We start from the raw sequence: 7,581 nt of genomic DNA on the forward strand, positions 1-7,581 counted from the left end.
ATTACAAATTTGATGAATACCAGGCGGCAAGCCAGCCTCTTCCACTTATTCGGTGGGATGAGAGTTACAAAGATAGAACTGGTTAGTAGTACTACTACCTAACCTTACATTGATAGAGATGAAAGAAGGAGAGTAATGAAGATTTCTACAATAAGGATATAAATTTCTGTTACAACCAATCTACAGGTTGAAAGTACAAACCAGCAGCCTATAGAAATACCAAAATACTCATAACTCCCTCATTTTACATCCAAATCAACTCAAACCAGTCCCAAACCCACCGTACATCATAAGCAATGACAACCAATCAAAACCACACCCCAAACAAACTTTTTTTTTTTTTTTTGTTCGCATCCCAATGCAACATAGAAAACCCACGCCTAGCCTAAGAATTTCGATTTGGCATAATAAATTCAAAACTCAAACAAACGTGCTATAAACTTACAAAGTTTATCGCCAGTGCTGGGAAGGAAGATAGAGTTGATACCCATAATCGTCAGTCGCTTCAGCAGAGAGGTGTGATCGAAAATATGCTTCAGCCACAAGCAAAACCAGCGAGTCTCCAGAATCACTTCAACACCAAAAATGTCTATGGTAAACTTTGAGAATGTAGGAGAATACAATGCACAACTAGGTACTGTATTTCAAGTACGAAACCGGGTAGCACTAGGGAGACGCACTCCGAAGCCTCAAGTTCTGTCGCCAAACCGGCAGCATAACATTACAAATTTTCAAGATCCCCAAAAAGAGAGCCCAAGGCTCTTATTTATAACTTCTTCCTCCACCAAATTCAAATGCAAATGCACACAAATTCACCCAAATTACATGTCCTCCAATGCACCCAACACATTTGAATTTAATTAAACATGTCCTTTCAAAATGGCGTCCACTTATTTCCAACTCCCTAGGCAAAGTTCGAACTTTTGCTAGGTGAACAACATGCAATATTAAAACAATATGAACATGACATGTTTAATCATTCTCAGTGCCCCCTGATTAAGGGAAATAATGATATTAATAGCATATATTTATCCTTTTCCCTAAGTCACCCAAAACACGATTAATCAGTAATAAAATAATTAAATATCAAACCTTAGGATAAGGAATTAATATTTAATTAAATAACTTATAGCTCCAATACTGATTAATACCAAAATCAAGGATGAAGCTGTGCGATGAAGACCACTGAATTATGTTGAGTCAGAACCCTGTCCGAGACTGCGAAAAATAGAAATGCTCAACACAACCACTTACTAAAAATAGCAAGTCAAGAAATACTGCTCCGAAAAACATAATCTTCGCACCCAGAGAAAGAGCTTAGAAAGCTCAGTAGAACTGCATCAACCAAACAACCAAACCTTAACTTACTAAAAATAGTAAGTTCTGACTTCACCAAAGAAACAAATGCATGTTATGCCACCCCGGAGTTCATGGAAAACCCAGAAGGAAACCATAAGCAGAATTGAAGAATTCCCTCCTGACAAACCCTAGAAAGCTTGTGCAGAACTCCACAAAAGTTGGAAACCCTAATTCTCCTTTCCAATTAGCCTACAGGTCTCCAGAATAGGCCAATGGACCACTGAATGCACATCACTGAGAAGGGGACATTACAATATTGCTCTGAAAAAACAAAAAAAGTTAGTGTGAATATTACATTGCCCCATTGCAAATGGGGACCCCCAGTGGTTTTCTTTTTAGGGTTTTGTCTTAGTTTTGCAATTTCATAAGTCTTTATTTTCGAGAGTTTGGAGTTAGAAGTTTTTCAGGGGTCATCCCAGGTCAAATAGGGAAGTCATGCTCGGAACAGTGTCTAGACCCCATCAAAACCCTTAGAAGGCCCAAAGGAAGAAAAATGCAATTGCTTAGGGTCAATTCTGACACCTTCCTATTTTTGTGGGATTTTGCTTTTTTACTTTTTTTGTTTTTTTGATTTTTGGCACTTTTGGATCAATTCGGGAAGCAACTTTTTTGGCCAGAGTTTTTCTTTTTCCAGCTTTTTTGAAAGTTGACCTAGGATTGGGTCCCTCAAGTTGTGGCAACAACATTCCTATCTTCGAAATAAAAGATTTTGTGTCTCCAAGTGTAAAAAGCAAGGAAAAATCTCCAGGTGAGGTTTTGTTCCAAATGTTCCAGATAAGCATAAATGGTTGAGAAAGAAAATCTCTTATGTGTCTATGCCAAGGACAAGTTCAAATGGAGATAGCAATGGAAGAAATTCAAAGTGTCATGACATACCAAACATAAAGTCCGCCTTGCACAATGGCATGTCAATGTCAAAGTCCGCCATGGTTTGAATGCAATGGCAAGACAACCTCAAGGTCCGCCAATGAGAAAGCAAGAGGAGATGGCTTAAGAAGTGCAAAGTCCGCCTTGCCATTGACTAGAGTGACATACCAAACATGAAGTCTTCCATGTCAAGATGCAAGGGACATTGCAAGGTAAGTCTAAAAGTCTGCCCAAGCATGGCAAGGTAACCACAAACTCCACCCAAGAATGACATGCCAAAGCTAAACTCCGCCTAGCACATGGCAAGACAACCTCAAAGTCCGTCGTAGCATATGCACAATGGTGTGCAAGTCATGAAGTTTGCCTTGCACAATGGCATGTCAATGTTGAAGTCCGCCCAAGGAGAAAAGCAAAAACAATATGCAAGACAAGTGCCAAGTCTGCCACAAAGTGGCAAGCAAACCACCAAGTCCGCCTTGCTAAGTGCATAGTGGCATGACATTGCGAAAGTCCGCCCTCATTTGACATGGCAAAGGGTATGTAAACTCTGCCCAAGAACTATGCAAGGTAAGCATGAAGTCCGTCCAACACTCGGGAAAATTTGGCATGACAATCACCAACTTCGCCAAAGAACATGTGAGAATGGCTTGCAAGTCTTGAAGTCCACCCAAAGCAATAAGAACAACGGCAAGACAAAGTCAAACTCCGCCAAGGCGAAGATGAACATAGCCAAGCAATGACAAATTCCGCCCTAGCATAAAAGATGGCAAGGAACACTCCAAGTCCGCCATACACAAATGCAAGCAAGGTACCAAATCCGCCCATGACATGAAGAAGGTGAAGTCCACCTAAGACAAGGTAATTTGGCCTAACATATGAATCAAAGCTTGCCATAAGGAGAAGTTAAATGACATGACAACGTTGTCAAATCTGCCAAAGAACATGTGAAAAAGGCACAATACATGGGTAAATCCGCCATGACAAAGGGTTAACCAGGTTTGGAGGTTGAAAAAATCAATCCTACACTCAGAATTATTTAAAAAATAATTACACGTGGTATTTTTTTCGAAAAACTCAATTTTCCAACACTTGGAATTTTTTTTGAATTCAAGAGAAGAATCTAGAAGATTCTTTGCCAACTCATTTGAAGGAAAGATATTTTCGCTAAGGTGGTGCCTAAGGCTGTAATGTCCCCACTTTGAAATAAATTTTAATAATAAATGATAATAAATTAAATTAAAATATAAAATAATATAATTAAATATGATTAATTAAAAATTAATTAAGTTAATGAAAAGTCAAAAGACATGAAAGGAAAAGTTGTGACTCCCTCAACAATGAGATATAAAAGGGAGAAGGGAACCTCATTTGAGAGGGGGAATAATTTGGAAATGAGAAGTGCAGATCTGATTATGAGAGGTTGTGTCCCTTTCAAAGGGCAGAAATAATGAAGAGTTACACTCTTTCAAAAGGTGCTAATGGTGAAAGGGTGTGTCTCTTGCCAAAGGGTATACATGATGAAGAGGTGTGACCTCTCTCTCACATTGAGAGATATAAAGGAAAGGAATTAAAGCATCCAATAACATCACCATGGATCGATAAGATCAGATTTGTTATTAAGTTACAAGCAGTAACATCTTTGTTCTTGGTGGTATGCATGGGGATGAGCTGAGTATGTATGCTTAATATATGAAACCTGCTAATGTTCTTATGCAGAATTAATAGTAATATTAATATGGACTGCAATATGTATGGCATTCATACTTAATTTTATATATATTCATAATACATAAGAGATTAGTATACTTATAGACTTATAGTCTAAATCATGTTATTACTGCCAGTATTTAAGAAGATGGGAATGAGATGTTCCAAAGAGGGGCAGTCTAAATCCAAGCAATAGGTTAAGACCCAAGATAGGGTGGAGATCAGCGACCCATAAGCCTTGAGGGTATAGACCCAAGATAGGTAAGGGCTTGGATTTGTGAACTTTGAGGGAACCTATTGTATTTGGTCTCTAAGCACTTTGGTAACATACATAGACCCTTCTCCCTTAAAACTGAAGTAGTAGCAGGGTTTGATATCTATATTAAAAACTAAATTAATCATCTAATGAGGAAAATAAATAAGAACTTGTTAATAACCAATTGAAGAATATCAATCAATTTTAGTATATTGAAATAGATCAAGTAGGGGACATTACAAAGGCAAGAACAAAAACTTTCTTCCAAAATTTTGGATGAAGATTAAGTGGCCATTTTGGAAATGACTAGGTTCGAAGAATCTGAATTAAAATGAGAAGTTACTAAATTGGTCGAAATTTTCAATTCTATATCGAGTTTAGCGTGTCATTTTCAATTCATTCTTTCAAGTTCGATGGTGAAAGGTTTTCTCTCTCAAGGTTACGAACTTACAAAAGATAGGTTTTTGAAGGAGAATTTTTGAAGATAAAGTAAATTTTCTAAAGTGGAGGACAGCGAATAAAGCGAAATTTCTGAGTTGAAGGACATAATTTCCAAAAGATAAAGTGATTTTTCTGAGTTAAAGACAAAATTTTCAGAATTGAAGGCAAATTTTCAGTCAAAAGCATAATTTCGAAGGTTCAAATTTTCTAAGTGTTAGGCCAAATTCTTCGATTTTCAGTCTGATTTTTCACAGAAATTTAGCTTTTTGACAGGCTGAAAGTGAAATTTTCGAGCAAAAGGTCCAAAAATCAAAGTTAGAATCTTAAATTTTCTTGAAAAAGTAATGTCAAATTTTGTCTGTTTATTGTAGGTTGATGACCACTAAAGGTGAACCTTCAAGAAAAAATTAGATGAAGTTCGCTAGTAAAGGATTGCCGCTGGAGTCAAAAATTAATTCCAAATGGAAAAATGTTACAAACGCCAACCTCGGGCACGTGGACTTCAAAGATTTCAAAAGGAGAATGTATGGGAAAGATGGACTTTTGCCAACACCTCTTGCTCGCTAGATGATGAGAAATGGCATTGTCTAAGCAGCTGGATTTCGATCAGCTATGGAGTGCGTTGAACTTATGATTGAATGTGCCATACACTACAATGCACAAGAAAGAGAAATCATTGCGTCACATGGCAGAGTATTGGCTCATCTCGGAGAGTTAGCCATTCATGAAGCATTTGGGATACCAATTTATAATTGACCTTCGTATAAAACAAAGGAGGAAACAAAAGAATATATGAAGACCAACTTGAGCTTTGCGCAGCAAATGTCAACAAGTTGTGGCTGGAGAAGCCAAGGCCCACACTCAAGAGAGTACCAAAGAAATTGCTTCCTACTGACTTCAAGGAGGACTATGGTGATATTATTTTACTACTGAATAGAGTGATGGGCAGCCCTCAAGGTGCGCCATTTGAAACATGGATGTATTATTTCATTGACGAAATCACCTCTAGAGTCAGAATGTTTAATTGGTCTAGGATAATCAGTGACAACCTGAATGAACAGCTGAAAAATTTGGAAAGGAAGAAGACTTTTTACATGAGCTCCTACATCGTCTACCTACTGGCAAGAACCTATAGATATACATGACTGATTTGTAAAGGCATAGTAGGCAATGACGAGAGTGAGTTTAAGTCCTATGACTATTATTTGTAGTTGCAACTGAGCAAGAAGGCCCACTTCAAACGGGTAAATGATGCATTTCTAATGTATAAAAGTGTTGTACCGATTGAAAGCATTAACTCTAGGAAAAGGAAGGAAGCAGTTGAAGGCTCTTCGAAGACAAAGGGAAAGAAAGTTTTTATTGAGCAACCTGTTCAAAAGAAGCAAAGATTAGAGCCATCCCATTCTGCAGCATCCAGGAATGTGAACAATGTATTGACTATTGAGGATGAGCCATTGGCTGAAATGAAGATTCCTTCTCCAATCTATGAGGGAAATGTGGAGTCAATCTAGCAGGAAGATGAAGAACCCCCATCTCCTACAAGCACAGAGATACTGGAATCAGAAAATGAGATGGTTTTTTTGGACGAGGAATTTCAAGAGGGAATGTTTTCCGTTCTTAGAGGAGTTCAAGATATGTCGTGTGAAGAGAGCAATCGGGAGGAGGAAGGCATTGAGCAGCCTACGATTCCTGATTGGTTAAGAGAAAGAGTGATGGTAAAAGTACTAGTATAAATTCAAGAAGAGCAAGATGACACGACCAATTTCTTGGCCAGATTAGGAAAGGTGGTAGTCAAGAAGCCAACCAAGAAGTTTTCACAATCCAGAGAGATGAAACCGGTTGCCGTTTAGTGCAAATTGCTGTGCCAAAAGTGAACAAGGCAAAGGAAGATATTACTCCTTAGGAGTATGCAATCACCACTATTGCCTTCGGACCAACTATAGAGGGTTAAGAGGTTGAGGACTTAGACAATTCGGTACTTTCCATGAAGGCGAGATTAGACAAGAAGATTGGAAAGAAAAGAGAATATAAGAAAAAAATTTAACAGCTGAAGGGATATATTTAGCACTTGACCAAGCCCACTTAACCAAGGCGATGTAGCAACTCCACTTTTGAATCCTTAGCAAGAAACAATTGAAAAATTTGGAGAAGAAAAAGTGATAGCAAGAGAGGCCAAAGAATGAATGGTAGGCACAAGAGAAGAAGCAGCCACATTTGTGGACAAATTGATGTTGACATATGGACAAACCTCCTTTTTACTCTCCTGAATTGCGAGCATGGTAGAAGCATGAGACAACCTTCAAGATGTTCAGGACAGATTGATCCCATGCCCTAGGGTGTTGAAGGGCATTCTTAAACAGGAGTTGATCGATGCAAATGCTGAAACTAAGTAGCTTTGGTAAGATAAATGATTGAATGAGAGACTTCATTTATCTCTCATTCAATCGTCTACCTTATCGATATAACTACAAGTTGTTTACCCTCTGGGTGAACAATTTAGAACATACAGATAGAACACTCAATGCAGAATAATAATGCCATAGTTATCAGATAAAACATAAGAAATGCTATTCCATTCATAATCATGTGTGTTAGTACAAGTTACCTTCCAAGGTATATAAAGGTACCGAGGGGGTGTGAGGGCCAATCGTCGAACCCGTAACTACCATCCTGTTGTGACCATTTCACACATCGCCCCATACAAATAGGGACCCCCTCTTTTTGCTTTTGTTTTGCCTATTCTTCTCTCTGCTTTTAGGGTTTTGAGTAAGTGGGTGAGTCGTCTGGACTAGGGTTAAGCCTTAGGAGTTTCTTTTGGATATTTTCAAGCCGAGTCCAGTCTAATTTTGAAGATTATTAAGCATCCTCCCGAAGATTGCAAATTCTTGAAATTGCCTGAGTCTGTCAGGAAGTTGAGTATGTCTCAGGATGAGTCCAGTCAGGATTTTGAG

This window comes from Cryptomeria japonica, chromosome 5 (genome assembly GCF_030272615.1).
Source record: "Cryptomeria japonica chromosome 5, Sugi_1.0, whole genome shotgun sequence".
Taxonomy (NCBI): Eukaryota; Viridiplantae; Streptophyta; class Pinopsida; order Cupressales; family Cupressaceae; genus Cryptomeria; species Cryptomeria japonica.